This window comes from Paroedura picta, chromosome 1 (assembly GCF_049243985.1).
Source record: "Paroedura picta isolate Pp20150507F chromosome 1, Ppicta_v3.0, whole genome shotgun sequence".
In the NCBI taxonomy this organism is placed as follows: Eukaryota; Metazoa; Chordata; class Lepidosauria; order Squamata; family Gekkonidae; genus Paroedura; species Paroedura picta.
The window spans coordinates 157,032,183-157,049,874 of record NC_135369.1 but is presented as its reverse complement, the minus strand read 5'-3'; the positions used below and the strand labels follow the sequence as shown (position 1 = coordinate 157,049,874).

Sequence of the window (17,692 nt, the reverse complement as noted above, 5' to 3'; positions counted from 1 at the left end):
GGATGGGGGTAGCCCAATATACATGATTGTACACATATCTACAATTATGCTATAAATAAATTCAGAGATGTGTTAGATTAAAAAAATGTTTGGACAATTCATCATATAATAGTTCATGAACCACTTTGTAGTTGATTTTATATAAAGCCTCTAGAATTCTTCAAAAACTTTTAAAAGCATTATTAGGATTTGATTCCAGACCTCTAACAATAACAAATGAACACATGGCACTTCATGCATACAAAAGGTGATTTGAATTTAAATTAGTTCCATTGCTGTCATATTGAAGACAGCCATAATTCTTACAAATTGCAGCATGATTATCTAAATACTTAGGTGAATATTTAGTCTTGTGACTCCCTAGAGCTTGAGAAGTAGCATTAGTCTTTCTTTTAATATAATGTTTGACTTGAAATAATGCAAAAAAGAAAAATGCAATGTAATAACAATAAAATAAAGATTTGGCTTTGCCAGAACTAAATAGATGTGCAAACACTTAAAAAGAAAAAAACAACTTCTTGCTACACAAATGACAGTACCCCAAAAAGAACGAAGCTCTGCCCAAATCTGCCCGGCCAGCTGTACATTGTAATTATAGTTCTCCTAAGATGTAGCAAAAACTGTTCAATGCTGCATGCCCTTAATCTTGGTCCCCTCAAGCCCAGCTGAATGTGTTGCTCCTGGAAGTTTCATATTAGAGTACAGAATACAGCATGGGATCTCAGCTCAGGTTAAATCTCTGATATGTCAGAGATATAACTGCAGCTTCAGGAATCAGCCTGGCCCAGGCAGCTGAAGAGAACTTATAGCAGCCAACTCATCTTTTAGAAGTCAGTTCACAGACCTTGAAGAGCTTTGCTTTGCTTTGTGGGACAGCCAGCCAGAGAACTACTGGCAAATTCTGGAAGAATATTATTATACTCTACTTTTTACCATTCTAATCCTTATCCATTGTTGTTCCTCTATATATTTATGAAACAGCCTAGGGGGGTGGGATGTGTCCAGCTGTCCAAGTTGGAATAGGGCCTATCAGGGTGCAGCCAGCTTTGCCCTGATTGGCCCTGCCCCTGCAGCTCCCGCCCTCCTTCCCTGGACTCTAGCCTCTTTGCTCTCAGACACCTCAGTGCCTGCAGCCAGCAGCAGGTAAGGGGAGAGGGCCCTGGGCAAAGGATCGTGGTGGAGGGCTTGCAAACGAGGGCCTCCTGGCCTGCTAGGATGGGCCTGCTGATGAGGGCCTCCTAGCCGGCTGACTGCCTGCTAAGGAGCTCTGTCCCGGCCCTGCTGACGAGCTGCCCAGCCCCCACCTGCCCCACTTGATCTGGCTGCAAGCTGCAGCCCAAAGCCACCTTAAGCTTCCTGGCCAGGGGCCAGGCTAGGGGGCCCTTTCAAGGCCTGTTCTTAGGAACGGGCTTTGAAGCTAGTTACTATATAATATACAAGTTCTCATCCACAATCAATACGAAACTGAATTTTAACTGTATCAGTTTTTAGGAATGTGATTTCTAACTAGGGTGGCCAATTGCCTAGAGAAAAAAAGCCCTGTCCCTTAAATGAAGGCTTGATGAGACACTATTTATTTAATTACTAGCAAAAAAAGCCCATTGCATCCAGGAATCCAATGGGTGCTAGCAGCCTCCACAGTCAGAGCAGGCAGTCGGCGGGCGACGTACCTGAGGTGGTTGCAGCATCCGGGGCATTGCGCTGGCAGTGCAGGTGGAACGTCCTTGAGGTGGCTGGGCGTGGAGGCTGCAGGGCAGCAGGCGGGTTGGGCGATGAGCTCTCTGCCGCTTGGGGCGGGCTGGCTGCTGGTGGGCAGGTCGAGAGCAGCACAGCATTAGAGACGGTGGGGCCACAGATGGGTCAGGCGACAGGCTCAGCGCTGTTTGGGGCGGGCTGCTGATGGGCGGGTTGAGCGGTGGCGCTTCATTGGAGACAGCAGGTCTGCTGGCGCGTGGGGCAACGAGCTCGGCTGCATTAGGGCTGGGCTGGCTGCTGGCGGGCAGGTCCAGCATTCGGGAATGCAGCGAACCTTGTGAGTGCCCTCCTCGCCTTCCAGGAAGCATCTGGTGGTGAGGCTGAGTGAGCGCCTTGCATGCGGCTTTTGGAGGTGGGATCTTCAGGGCCGGCCCAGTCCGGGTGTGCCCAGCTTTGCCAGGCATGCCCAGATTGGCTCGTGCTGGCGGAAGCACAGGCCGGACCCCAAAAGGAGTCCTGGAAAGCTCTCCACTCTGACTTCCATTTCCCAAATATTTGAGCAAACCTATGGTAAGGATAGCTAGCATTTTTCACTGAGCCTCAAGGAATATTACACAATGGAAAGCACAATAATCAAATTGCATAATAATTCTAATAAGTAACACAATATGGCTAGGATTTATTTATTTAGAACAATTATTAGCTGTATTTTCTACTTTGCAAGACTCAAGGAAGCTTACAGTGTTAATAAAACAATGATTATAAAAACACTTAAAAGACCATCACTTAAAATCTCAGTTAGGACTGCCATTAAATAAAAACCAAATTAGTAAAATGGAGTCCTAAATATATAAATTTGTAAAATGTTTCTGGGAGCCATATGAACCCCTGCCTTCTGTTCACCATGGCTTTTCACAGGGAACAGAAAGTAGTAGCTTAAATGGCTACCAGCCATTTAAACTAAACAGCTGAACAGCCTTACCTCCTGCTCACCACAGCTGGGGAGCAGAAAACAGTGGTTTATATGGCTCCCAGTCATTCAAATCAAACAGCTGCTTTTCATGAAGAGCAGAAAGCAGCAGTCCAAACCCCTGCTTTCTCCTCTTCATGAAGCATCATGACTAGCATTAAAATTCATGAAAGTTTGAGGGCAGTGCCGGGAAAGTGGAGTTTTGTGAAGGGAGGGAAGTCAGTTGGGATATGATACCACCAAGTCTGCTTTCCAGAGCTGCCATTTTTTCCAGGAGAACTGATCTTGTCATCTGGAGATCACTTGTAATCCTGGGAGTACTCCAGCACCCAGCTGGCAATCACCTTCCCTTCTCCCCACAACAAACATCCTGTGAGGGCTGAGAGAGCCCTGATATTACTCCTCTTTGAGAAGGACATCAGCAAGGAGCAACTAAGAGAAATAAACAGCGGTCTGGACAATAATTCCATTTTGTAACAAATGTTTCATCTGAATACATGTTAGAATTTGGATAAATTAATTTCTTCTTGACTAAAACATTTTGGGAAATTGTCCATTGTGTATATTGTATAATTCAGATCAGTGAAGTGGCTAATTTTAACAGGGGAAATAAGAAACTGCCTGATGGATGTCTATAAAAAAAAAAACCTAGAAGTAGTGACGGGGGAAATGACCAGATGTTTTCTTAGTGAGTGACTAAAGCTAGATTGGAATTTTCCATTTGTAGCAAGGACTTGTATCACCATATGAAGCCGACCAACAGAAAGTGACGCTGTTCATAATCCTTCTGAGACTTTTCAAATCCCATCTACTTCAAATGGATGTGAACAGCCGCTGTGGAATGGAATGGCAAAGCTTTTTGTGCAAGTTTGGTGATAGTTTCTATAACATCCTAAACTGTGAAAATAAAAACTTATGGAAATTGCGTGAAAAATGCTCATCCATTCATTCATTAACCTTTATGGGCATACCAAATTATTACAAAGTATCTATGGTTAAAGTTCAGATCAAGATAAAATATAAACAGGCAACAGCGAAACAGATAAAACAGTAATAAACTAAAAGAGCTTACTTCGAGCTATAAGTACTTCAACTAAAAATTTAGAGACCGTGGCTGTAATCTCAGGTGCATGATCGTTTCATAGATATTGGAATGCACTTTCTGTGTAAAACGCTGACAAAAATGTTGTGACCCCACAAGGGGTTTTCACTGGAAGTGATTAAGCAGTGGTGGCTTCCTGTTGTCCTGCTCTACAACCTTTCTTGGTGGTAGTGACCCAGTTTAGCTTCCCCTAGGCAAACTAAAAAAAAAAAGGGACACTAATTGCCGAGTGATATGCAGCAGAAAACAAGTCCAATTAAATTAAATTGTTAACCTTTCCCTTCTTTTTCACCAAATGTTATAATTGCAACAATCTAAAAGGGTGCATATGAAGTCAAGCATTTAATTAGGGAACATGTATTTTTTAATTTACTATGAACACTCTTGTTGTGCAAAAGTTTTTCCTGGCCCAAACACATCACAAGAATACAACTCACAACCTTATGTCTTCTTTCCTAAATGATGTTGTATTGTCCCATTGTCAGCATGGCGTAATGGTTAGAATGTTGGATTGGGATCTTGGAAATCCAGGGCCTTTTCGCACGGGGATCTTTGTTGCAAATTGTTTGCGGAATGAAAAATCGCCATTTAAAATAGTGGAATTCGTCGTTATGCATACCTGCCTTTGTAGTGGAATCAGTTGCGTTTTTTAGCGTTTCCCACAGGCTTCCGGTCTCGGCAGAAATCGCTAGAAAGGAAGCGCTATTGCCAAGCTCGTCCCGCCCCTGGCCGTCAAGCAGCCAATGGGCAGCCGTTAGCATGCTCCCAAACAGCCCCTTTCCCTTTAAGAAAGGTTTTTTTTAAAAAAAACAGACCCATAGCAACGAATCTAGGTAGATTCATTGCAACGGAGAGACCCATCCAGCTGCCTAATGTGAGCTGTCGTTTGATTGTATGATCGTTGGCACGCTGCCCCGAGTGATAAAAAAAAAAATCCCCCTCTCTCACGGGCCCGATTTTCGGCTGAATTAATGTGTAAAAAATAAAGGGACTTTATTTCAGCAAACGGGCTTTTATGTGGTTTGTGCTTAGTGACTAAAGGACTGAAGCCAGGGAAGCCTCTAAACAGAAAGAGGCTCGCTGGTGCGTTTATCCCCGCTCGCTCGGAGAAAAAAAAATGGCGATCGCTTCGCCACAGGCTCAGGAGGAGGGACTTTGAAGAACCCGCAACAATGGTAACGCACAGGTCTTTAGCGCTATTGTTGCAGATTGGTTGCAGGAGTGTATCGCTATCCGGAGGGTGAATCCACTTTTCTGGATTCCCCTGAAAGCGCTACAACGAAGCGCTTTTTGCGGGTCGGTTTCAGGATTGTTGCAGATTGTCTACGACGTCGTGGGTTATGGCAAATTAGTAGCGTTTCCAATTAGCAACCATTGTGCTATTTTGAAGCCGTGCGAAATGGCCCCCAGGTTCAGTCTCTCCCCCCCCCCCCCCGCCATGGGAGCTCTCTGGGTGACACTAGGCCAGTCATTGGTTCTTAGCCTATTCTACATCACATGATGGTTGTGATGATAAAATGAAGGGGTAATACTGTAACGGACTTCGAGGAATGGTAGAGAATAGGAAGGCCTGGAGGATTGTCCATGGGGTCGCGATGGGTCGGACACAACTTCGCACCTAACAACAACAACAACAAATACTGTAACCCACTTTGGGTCCCTATTAGGGAGACAAATGAACTATTGGTGAAGTAAATGAATAAGTAAGTTGCCAGACTTTTATCTGGACATGCCACCCAGTACCCATTTGTCCCATGAGCTGGCCCAGATACCCAGTTTTTATTTTTTAAAAAGCAAGTCTCTTCGTGATGGCCTGTCCCTGGCTGGGCTGGAAATCCAGGCTGTGCTCAGCTGCTCCGACCTTGGACCTGGCAGCACTCCCAGCTGCAGTTATCAGACCTGGCAGGAAGCCAGCAGCACATTGAGAGTGTTACAGAGTCCGGCCAGCTTGCTGGAAACATTCACAGAAACAAGCAGATCAGGCTGGACAGGAGTCTAGGTGCATGGCTGTGGATAAGGCAACAATTCCACTTGTTGTACCCTGATTGAGCACTCCATGCCTCAGCCTCAAATAGGCATGGCCAGGGGATGAGGAAAGCTCCTGTGAAGACTTTTGCAGGGGGTGTAAATCTTTCAGCCCTCATCCTGCGAGGAATCAGATGCGTCCTCTGGTCACTGGTGATAGCAAGCAGCCACCCAGGCACTCCTCCTTTTGTAACTTAGGTCTTAACTCTGCCTTTGCCTTCATTGCTCCAGAGGCTCCCTTCTGTGCAAAGCTTCCCAGCTGGTACTTGGCTGAGGCTCCTCTTCCACCTCCTCTGCCTCATCATCAGCCTCCACAGGCTGACTCCTGACAGCCAGGTTTCATGAAACCCTGGGGTTTCTTGACAGTCCTGGGTTTCCCAAATGGATAGGAGTTAATTCTTTACATATTTTAAAATGTTGTTAAACATTTCTTGGGTGATATGGCCACATGTAGTCATGTTGACCCCCCCCCTCCCGCAAATGACCAATGATGGGCTGGAGGGGCCCTCGATGGGTGGGTACATAGATATGTTTCACAACCATATTCGGCACAATCACACTACTTCTGTTTTTTTTTTGAAGCCTGGAGAATGGTTTACGGGTTTCTCAATGGTAAAAAAATGTGGAGAAAGGTTGCTCTGTGTCTCCTGGATTCAGAGACAGAAAATGAAATTTCAAAATACTTTTCCTGCTTAATTCATGCAAACAGAACTGCCAATCCTCATGTGGGACTTGGGAATCCCCCAGAATTGTTCATGTCCAAAGAGATAATTTCCCCTGGAAAAAATGGCTGATTTGGAGGGTCAGCTTCGTAGCATTATACTCCACTGAGGTCCTTTCCCACCCCAAATCCTGTCCACTCCTGGTTCCACCCCAAAGTCTCCAGGCATTTCCCACCCCTTTTCCCACCCCAAATCACTCCTGGTTCCACCCCAAAGTCTCCAGGCATTTCTCAACCCAAATCTGTCAACTCTACATGTAAAGGAAACAAACCCTGTCTTTTCTACATTCTCTTTGCTTTAGCCAATGATGGGAAAGGCATAGCTCTGACTGACAGATGTGGAAAGTTCAAGGGAATGCTTTACTTCTCTGTTGCAAGAATGGCCTGCAGCAGTAATTGGTAGCTCTGTTTCCTGCTTCTTAGCCTTTAACTGTATTCAAAGACCCAAATTATACATTATGGCTGACACAGGTCCAACCTGTGGTTCCTGATACCATTTTACAGGGAAATTAAGTGGTTTAAAAATTGCTGTTGTGGTGACATCAAGCAACCCCCCCCCCAAACCACCACTTTTTCAAGCTCCAGAACAGCCATAGGGGAAGGTTTCAGCACTTAAAAGGTGCAGAGGAGATACAAACAGGCTTTGGGATCAACTTGAAATCCCCAGGGTGTTGCTAAGTTTGTTAGCAGAAGGATTTTATTATATTCTGTAGATGTAGATAGATATAGTTCATGCCTTTATGTCCTGAATTTTTGGGAGAATGAGAGGGCTCTTCCAGCAGAGAAGTGAGGATTCTTTTGTATTTTCTATGGCGAGCACTGCTTTAGATATGGCCATTTATTATGCTTGATTTTTTATACTTGATGAATCCTTTGATGCCAGGATTCCCAACCAGGGATCCATGGACTCCTGAGGGTTCATGGGAGCTCCGGATGGACTCCTTCCTTGATGACCTCAGCTGTTAGATTCATAGGCTCAGAGAAAAGGGTGTAAACTGCACGGAGCTTTTATTCCAACCCCAGATCGATTCAGTCCCTGCCCTCTACACAGAATGCGATTTCCGTTTGGATTTTGGGCGATTTAAATTTTCCTTCTGCAGCAAGAAGGATTGATCCGGAGTGACCCTACCTTTATTGTGCGATATCTTAGAGCGCTTTTAATCCTGAATATATTATAAAATCGCATTGTTTTGAATCGAGGCTCTCCTCCGTGATAGAGGTCCCGTGATTGGCCACAGGTGGTCATGTGACGAATTTGTCTTAAAGGAGAAGTCCCTAATTTCTCTCAACTTCTGTCGGTCCTGGATTTTTTCTCCCTCTTCTCCCCCTCCCCTCCAAGAAAAGAAAGAGGCTCCCTGCCTGGCTCCTCTCCCCTCCCCCCCTTCAAGAAAAGAAAGAAAGAGGCTTGGCTCCCCCTCCCCCTCCTGAACTACCCTAACCACGTGCAGAAGACTTTCCTTTTTCAATGGGGAAGGGGGGGGGGAAGAGGAAGATCAGAGTTCAAAGCGATCTGAATTCAACAGGATTGACAATGGAATAAACAAAGTAAGTGCAGACTCTGCCCAGGACACTGGGAGTTCATTTCAGCTCTTTATTGTGACCCCAGCGTGACGGTAAAAGAAATAACTGAGCTGAGAGGAATCCACCAATAACCCAAACTTATATTCAAATACAAAAAAAAAAAAAAAAAAGATCTTTCCACTAGCCTGTGCTACAGGTCTGTTTCAGTTTAAACTGACTGGATTTAGCAGACTTCCATTGCTTCTCCTCCTGAGCGTGAGTTTACTCATGGTTTCTGTGCCTGGGAGAAGGATAGTCTGCATGATTATATCACCCTGAGTCCACTAGAGGGAGTTAAAGACTTGGGGTATTCCTTATAAGGAAGAAAAGGCGCAATTTCTCCAGAAGGCCTGGAGGCCTGAAGCTGCAGGGAGGATCGTTCTCCCCTCTGAAGCACACCTTTGCATAAAAACTATATCTATTAACATTTTAGGAAAAGGGTATTACGCTAATTACTGGAAGAGGGTGTTGTGTTTATATCAATTGTTATTCTGGATTTTGATTGTTGTTGGGATTATTTGAAATGAATGTTATATGCAGTTTCCCCAGAAGGCCTGGAGGCCTGAAGCTGCAGAGAGAAGGCCTCTCCCCTCAGAAGCACGCCTTCGCATAAAAACTATATTCACATTTTAGGTAAGGGATTCTGCTGCCGCTTGTAGCCTGATGCCTTCCATGTGGAGAATGCAAAGATACCAGAGACTTCTGTGAGGAACAGAAGATCTCCCAACACAGCTGTAAATTGGTGCTTCTTCAAGGGACTGCCTTGGCAGAAGTGTATATATATATATAGACTGAGGCTCTGGTCTGACCAAATGCAACAGGCCTGAATGGTTAACTCTTGGTTGCTGTTGGATGTGTTTAATTGTTCCAAATGTTATATCTGTTGAAGTTGGATTATAGCTATTTCCATAAATGCAAGTGTCACAAGGTGGGATCATACTGTCATAGATGTGAACTCTCTCCTTTCTTCAATAAAAAGAGATTATTTTTGATATTATTGTGTAAACTGAATAGGTTACACTTATTCCTGGATTAAACCACCTTCTCTCACCCCCACCCACCCATAGTCCTTAACCCTGTCTATTAACATGGGTGGTGATGTCACTTCTGGGGGTGTAGAAGGGGTGTGGCCAACTGTCATCACTTCCAAGGCTCCTTGAAGCTTGAAAAATTATTCATGGGCTCCACCACTGCCAAAGGGTTGAAAAAAGGCTGCTTTGATGCATACTTACTTATGATGATACCATTGACATTGACTGGATATAAAAGTGATGTCAGTGGTGACTGATATGTCGTTATTTGAAACATGCAATTCATCATTTTGCTGCAGCTATCCAGTGATGTGTTTTATACATTTGCCCCTCCTCAGCCTTTAAGATGAGTTAGGAGGGCCTAAAATCCAGTTGATATAGATTAGGTGGAGCACAACAATTTAAAAAAAGAATCAAGATTGTTTCTGAAAAGAAAGTTAAGGAGTACTGAAAATCAAACTAAAATAAGGCATTGTGGAATATTGATTATTAAGACAAATATTCTCACTGAGGTAAAAATGCAAAGCCTGTCACTATGATCAAGATGTGAAAGAACACTATAGTAACAAGTTGTATGATGGAAAAAAAGATGAAATTAAAAACTCTGAAAGAGTTAGAACATGTCCGCTTATAACTCAAAACTTTCTAGAATGAAATGTCAGATACAATTTGAGTGCCAGGGGCAGATCTATAGGTCTATGCCAGAGAACATCAACTAACAATCCCAGCTGAGACTTGAAGAAATTTTCCTATTGATTTCAGAACAGGTAAACACGGCTGTAACCTTAAAACAATACTTGATAGCATCTGCAGGAGAACTTGTAAACATTTCTCATCATTTTTTCTTCCAGAGGCAGGAAACACTGGAAATAGTTGTGGAATGTTTAAACAGTGTAAGAAGTGAAACTGAAAAAAAGGTTAGTTCAAAACAGTTAGCAAGGCAACAAGATATAAAACAAAAGAAACAAACATGGCTTCAGGAGAGAGTTGGATGAATTACAGTAAATTAGATGCAAAGCCCATTGCACCCATGGAAACAGCGGACGCTATGATGCATACTTGCACTGTGGCTTTCCTGGGGCTGGCTACATGGCAAAAACTCCTGCCTCCCTCACCCATTTAGTAAAGTTCTGAAACAGGCAGTAAGTTGGAGGTGGAGAGCTTACCAGCCTTTCCCAGCTAAGCTCCCTCCTCCTGATTGGGGCTAAACTACCAGGGTGGGCCATTCCTGGCTGAGGACCATGACTTACTCATGAGTAAACATTCCCAGGTTAGAGGCTTTCCCTAGCCGCCCTGGGTCATAGCAGGCCGGTATGGGGCAATTTCTGGGCCTCCCACAACCCTCCCCCTCCAGAGACTACCCCAGGAGGCAGCTCACTCCCCTCCGTGTCCTTTGAATTGAAAGAGGCCAGAGCAACTTATTGGTAGTACAGCTTGCTCTGAGGCTGCCTCCTCGTCTACCCAGCAAACCTCTGAAACCAGCAGAAAGTTGGAGGTGGACAGCTGATCCCTTATTAGCCCTTCCTGGCAGACTATTCCTAGCTGAGGGACATCTCTTATTGGGAGAATATTTCTGAGGGGGTCAATCAGGGAGGGAGTAAATTGTCTGCATGGAATTTCAGCAGATTGGCCCTCTTTCTCCCTATTAGCAGCACATACTCCAGGGAGGGCCAATCAGGCAGGCAGTGAGTTCTGTGCATGCAATTTGACCTGATTGCCCTAATTGGCAGAGTTCAATTTGAACTGATTGGCCATCATTGGCAGAGTAGCTCTCTTTATTGGTGCCACACCCCAAGAGAGGGCCAATGAGGTAGGGAGTGAGTTGTGAACTTGTTTTATTATATTTAATATTTAATGTTCAGTGATTACTAGATTGACCCTGTATGGATGATCAAAACAGGACAAGGGAAGGCACTGCTGCAGTGGGTGTCAATTGCTCACACTCTGATCACCAACTGAGCTGAGAGGATTAGAATTCGATCTTAGTACTAACAAATGAATGTCTCTTACCATCTCCTTATATTTAGGGTTGCCAGCTCTTGGTTGGGAGATACCCGGAGACTTTGGGGATGGAGCCAGGAATGGATGTGTTTTGGGACAGGGTGGGACCTCAGTGGAGTATAATCCTATGGAGTCTACCCTCCAAAGCAGCCATTTTCTCCAGTGGACTTGATCTCTTTAGTCTGGAGATAACCTTTAGTTCCAGGGTATCCATAGATCCCACCTGGGGACTAGAATTTCTATTTATATTACTGACATATCAGTGTCATAATTAGCATATTTGAACATCAGGGGCTTTATTGAGCCCTTTTATGCATCCCTCTCCATTTGCTGTACACATAGAAAGCAAAACAAATTATTTTACACTTGTATCCATGATATACTGAAACATTTTGTTGCTGCTTCCCCCATGACATTTCAATAAAAATACTGAAGTGAGTGATGTACTAAATCGTTGCCAAATTCTGATTAGGGAATACCTGGAGACAGGAGCAAAGCCAGTAGAAGGCAGGGTATATAATACCATAGAGTCTACCCTCCAAGGCAGCCAGGGGAACTGATCTCTGATTTCTGGAGATCAGTTATAATCCTAGGACATCTTCAGCCCCCATGTGGAGGTTGCCAAGCCTAACTATATCAGTGGAAATCAATGTCTCAGCAGCCACTTGTTGCTCTTTCAAGCAGCATTCCTTAATGTGGCACCCACCCTTTGTTTCTAGAAAGGACTGTGGACTTTTATTTAGCGGCCACTTGAGGACCTCCCTGAAGTGTGGGTCTCATGCCAGGAATGGAAGTAAATATGGCTGCTTTGGGTGATAGTAATTGTAGACGTGGCCTTCTACAACCTGCAGTATGAGTACCAGTGTACAAAATAATTCTCTCCTGCATTTAATGTAGCACAATGAAGCAACAAACCTTATGAGACAGTTGTTTTCTCAGTAACCTGAACTGAAACTAGGCTCCTAGATTAATTCATATGGTTGTCTGATTCAGCCCATCAGACCTCACTGCTGTGACACTATTTCATCTCTACAGAGGGAAGAATCACTACAGAGGGGAGAGGCAGTCACAGCACCAGGCCTCTTCCAAGTAGCAGTGATGGACAAATGCAGAAACATGCATGAACTAGAGTTAGTTTTCCCTTCTATAATTCTAAATAGGGAGATCCTGTGGGCCTGCTGAGAGATTGGGTGACAGTATGGTTGTCAACCTCCAGGTGCCACATGGAAATTTCCAAGAAGTATAATTGATCTCCATAATATAGCTCCCCTGGAGAAAATTGCTGGTTGGAGAATGGACTTTATGGCTTTATACCTCAGTCAATTCCGCACTAGGCTTTTGAAGTTAATTTGGCTCTGTTTTTTTTTTAATGAGACTCATATCGCATTCTGCTCAGGTGCATTTCATTTTTTTTAAATCTCCACACCATTTCCTGGCAATCAGGAGACACCACAAGAGTCAGCCCACTTCCCCTCCAGAATATCCAAAAGAGGAATTTCCCCAGTTTATTGGAGAAATGTGTGCCCGTTGCACAGCCTTGCCCAAGCAGATGCAGTTACCTCCAAAAGATTTTCTCCTTCCCCTCCCAGGCTGTGCCCCCACCAACAACAGTTTCTGCTCATTGGTCATAAGGAGATCTTAAGGTTTCTTTCACTTCTGGTTTATCATCTTAGTGGAAGGTTATCCTGCCTTCATTTTGTCCCAGCTCCTATGATGCAAAAATAATCTGGGGGGGGGGGGGGGCTTGTCAGCCATATAACTTAAGGAATTCTTCAATACCAGTGGGCTGAGGAGTTTGCTGTGTGTGTTTTTCTCTGTGTGTACAAGCATGTCTGCATTCACAAATCACAATGGTCTCAACAAGCAGTCCAAGAGGGTCCCCTCCTCTACCCTTTTCTGCTCTCAAAATGTGCTAATACAACATCATCATTAACCTTCCAGGCAGTGGGGGGAGGGAAGAGTATGGAAACAACATGAGAACAGCCTCCTGAGCTTGCTCAGAATAATGCAATAAAAGAAACAAAGAAAGAAAACCCTCCACTGTTTAAATGGCATTGTTTTTCTTTTGCATGTCCTCATTAACAAAATAAAACATGGTAGATGGCGATGAAACAGACAGATCTTTTGGATTAGTCTGCAGGCAATTGTGATTGTATGGGCATTTTCTCCTGAACAGGAACTTAAAAACTAGTATTTCTGTTAAATACCAGAGATTAAATGGTTGGCTTTCTGTGCAACCCAGGGAGAAGTAGGGGGTGGGAGAGGAGAGCAATGAAATATACCCACTCACCTACTGACCGACCAGTGATTGTTGATTGACATGAGACATCAGCTGCCCCCCCCCCCGAAATTTTCATTTTTTTAGTGCAGAACACAAAGCTTTAGCAATTGCACCTGAGAATCAGAATATGTCAACACTGCAAATCCAGGACAGGATCAGATTTATAATCGATTTAAGATTGGCACCTTGATAATGCAAAAAAGAAAAAAAAAAGTTAGTGCAGATTTGTCATGAACCCCAGTTCATGCCATCCTGGCTCCATCCGTCCCTGCATATTCTCACACTTCCATGCCTCCTCCGGCCGGCTCTGGCCAAGGCCGTAAAGCAATAAACCTGTCCTTTGAGAACTTCACTCCCTTCCTTTCCCAGCGGGAGAGGCTTTGTCCGAATGTATCAATCTTACTGTAAGTGTCCTTGCGGAGACAGCTGAAAGTCTCAACAAAATGCCAACCACTTGATAAGGCTCCTGGCCATCTGGCCGCTTGGGAACCGGCTTTCTCTTGCCACCTTTCTGCTCTCCCGCCGAAATATCTTCGGCCCCCCTCCCCTACCTAGTGAGCCCTATAACTACCCTGCTTGTTCCCCCTGTACTTTGTTATTATCAAGATCTGTGGGAAAAAAATTCACAGTCAGAGTAGTTCAGCAGTGGAATAGGCTGCCTAAGGAGGTGGTGAGCTCCCCCTCACTGGCAGTCTTCAAGCAAAGGCTGGATACACACTTTTCTTGGATGCTTTAGGATGCTTTCGGCTGATCCTGCGTTGAGCAGGGGGTTGGACTAGATGGCCTGTATGGCCCCTTCCAACTCTATGATTCTATGATTCTAGGTCTCCCCTGCAATTCTAAACATGGATCAAACTCTGAGGGGAGCAGTACGAGCCCCAGAAGAAGCCTAATTTCTGCATATTGGCTTGACATGACACTTGACTGTTTGGCTGGTGTACACCGAAAGGAAGAGTGGTGATGGAATTCTGCCAAGTTAAATCAAATAGTTTAGGATTAAACAAAGTTTTTTCTCTTGCAAACTTTAGTTCTTGTTCTAACAAACTTATAAAATGTTTGTATGGAAAAGCTTTTTATTAAAAAAAAAAAGAAATGGGATGCAGAAAATAAAGCTTTTCAGGCAAATGAGAAACGGAATACCTATTTTGTTTCAACAGGAAAACATACTATCTTGCCTGTCTGCAGGTGTTCTTTTTGTTCTGAAAGTATAATTTTGAACTTTCACTGTCTTAGAAACCATCTGGCAATCTATGTAAAGCATCTGAAAGCAATGCAGAATGATGCTGATCTACAGCCCTATTCTGTAAGAGTATATAAATTCTTAAGAGTCAAATGGGGTTTAAAAGGAATTTAAAAATTCAATCGTTTAATTAGAAGATATAAAAGTGTGATGACCAAATAGAACAAGAAACCACCATGAAAAGATTTCTAAAAAACTAACCAGCGTGATGTAGTGGTTAAGAGCAGACACCTCTAATCTGGCATGTTGGATTTGTTTCCCTGCTCCCCCACATGCAGCCAACTGGGTGACGTTGGGCTTGCCACAGCACTGATAGATCTGTCCTGACCAAGTAGTAATATCAGGGCTCTCACAGCCTCACCTACCTCACAGAATGTCTGTTGGGAGGAGAGGAAAGGGAAGGCAACTGTAAGCCACTTTGAGACTCCTAGTAGAGAAAAATGGCATATAAAAACTAACTCTTCTCTCTGCTTGAAAAGGGAGAGAGGGCCTAAGCCACCTAAGGTGTAGGGCCTTTGGTTGATCCTATGCTAAGGATTAAGAAATGGGAATATGTACTCAGGCATCTAGAGGAGCCAGGGACAGGGCTGCTGGAATTCCATTACCATGAAAGGAAAACTAAAACTAATTTGTAGAAGATCATGCTTAACAGTATACTTATGCAAACTTATTTCTCATTATCTATGGTGTTCAGCTCTTGTGAGATTTTTGCTGCTGACCCAAGCACTCCCCCAGAACAGCAATTCTAGGTTTGGGATTTTCAGCTTTGAAAACCTGTTAGTGTGCTGTTATTGGGAATAGTCTTAGAGATCTCCATCACAGCTAACTAGATTCCATTCATCCAATAAAATGAATTCAGAGTTTATGGGAGAGTGCCCTCTGTCTACATCCATGTCCTATGCTCTTAGGCTTATACAGCATGCATTTCCCTGCATGCTGCAGAAATCCCATACAGCAGTAACCATTTTGTTTCCACTGAAGTGCAGCTGACATTTTTAAAGCTTTGTTTCATATATCTTTTCATCATGACTCAAAGGTCTTTTTTCTCCACCTCCAAAGTGCTTTTGTCTCCCTTCCCCAAAAGTTTATTTTCCTTTTCCCCTTAGGTATTAAATAGCATTTCTTGAAGCTCCAAAAGTATTTTCTACTCCATATCACCATTTAGAAATAGTTACCCTTCAAGGCTTACCTCTCTTTTGATTTTTGGTCCTGTGTTTCAAGAGTTGCCAATAGGGATATTATATGTTGAAAAGCAAAACAAGTACATATTTCCTGACTGACTACTTCAAACAAGAGATCACTATGAAAAATCTCATTTTAAGTGCCCCTAATATTTAAGCTGTGATCATTCATATTAAATAGAAATATACCTAAACTTCAAACCCCCATACAGGACATTTTCATCAGTTTTTTTTTTTAAGAGCCAAAAAGTAGACTCCAAAAAAGAGAACATGTTCTCTAAAAAGAAGATATCTGGAAGCCCTAGATACCAACCTCAAGGTAGAACCCAGAGTTCTCCTGGAATTAGAACTTATCTCTGGATATTGCTTTCACTAGAGAAAGTACCATCTTCAAGGCAGATTTCAACTGGTTTACTGTGGCAGACTATGGTACTCAACTGGAAATCTTAGAGTGACATCACATTCCTGTTGAGCTCCCCCCCCTTTTCCAAAATGCCTTTCCATGACAGAATTGTCAACTCTAGACTTTAAGAATATGTATATATATTCTGGATTATTATGGAGTATGTTAAAAAAAACACTCTGAAGTAACTAAATTCAATACTTTCAGAATAAACTATGGGCTAGTTTTTACAACTGAATATTGACTGTAGTGGAGAGCATGCATTTGAACAGCTAACAGCTAAAACCTGAAATAGCCCATTTGGTGGGAAATAGCTCTTGAGAATTTATAAATACCGAGCAAAATCTTCTACCATTGTTGAGCTCTATGAGATCTAGATATGCACCAGATATGCCCATGGACATTATTTTTTCCCTTTGTTGCTGTAAGGAGTATATTCATACCTCAACAGCCCTCCTTGCTACCATCAAGACATTTTAAGTATTTGACTCATTAATTTTTTTATAAAAATATTTTTAGATTCCCTGATAAGTAAAACAGTAATAACTTCTCCATCTTCCTGATTATAAATACTTCTTAATCAGGCACAGCAGCTGGCCTCTTGAGGAGAGAAGCCCTGTAATTAGCAGTATTTGTAGTGAAATGTTAAAAAGAGAGGCTCCTAGTAATGAACAGTCTTAGATAATATTTTTGCAATGACAGTTTTTTTAGTCCAGCTACATAAAGGCAACATGTATTAAACTGATATATTCCACAGCTGGGCACTTAAATGTAATACAGAGGCACAGAAATAATATTCCCAACCAATTTGTATCACTAAGGCTGCAGTCCTAAAGGATATTTTCCTAAAACTAAATTACATATAATTTATGCCTAAAAATCGCAAGCACAATATAGCTTGGTGTAAATTCCCATTGTGATTTAAGCACAAGCTGAAATCTAATGCATTCAGATCATTAGGTCATCAACATATTTAACTTGGGCCTGAATTGTATCCAATGGTTGTTGTTTTGTCATGGATGTTGAAGAGATATGAATGGTTATAACAAAAAGGCAACCTCTGGTTTAGTACATGGAACATGGAAACCCTCTTGACAATTCAATGATCCTTTGTGCCAATGAGAAATTTAATGCTAGCTTCCTCTACTGCAGGAACATCCTCCCAGGAGTTCCAATAAATATTACATGTAGTTCCTAGGTATATATAGCATTGTGTGCTCCTGAGTAAGGAACCTTTATTATTCACTTCAACAGACTGCCCCATTCACTGAATGAACTGGAAAGTCAGATTGATTAGGGGCTCTGTGTATTCTATCCAGTGTAGCACACATGGGACTCTGGGTCAGGGAAGCTATCTAAAAATATTGAGTGAAAAGCTGAGCATAGCAAACTGTTTAGAGAAATCTGTGTGAAACGCTTGCCGAGTTAAATTAGTGTTTCTGTTTATCTCTTCTAAGAATCCAAAGGAACTTACAGTGAATG

At 43.0% G+C, this 17,692-nt stretch overlaps 1 long non-coding RNA gene across 1 annotated transcript in view; it reads left to right on the top strand.

The window, feature by feature from the left end:
* Positions 1–8,542: 8,542 nt before the first annotated feature.
* LOC143823441 (uncharacterized) overlaps positions 8,543–17,692 on the top strand; it is a 28,687-nt gene continuing 19,537 nt past the window's right edge. The window contains exons 1-2 of the long non-coding RNA XR_013226483.1: positions 8,543–8,706; positions 9,956–10,021. This is a non-coding gene — a long non-coding RNA (uncharacterized LOC143823441). The remainder of the gene's footprint in view (positions 8,707–9,955; positions 10,022–17,692) is intronic.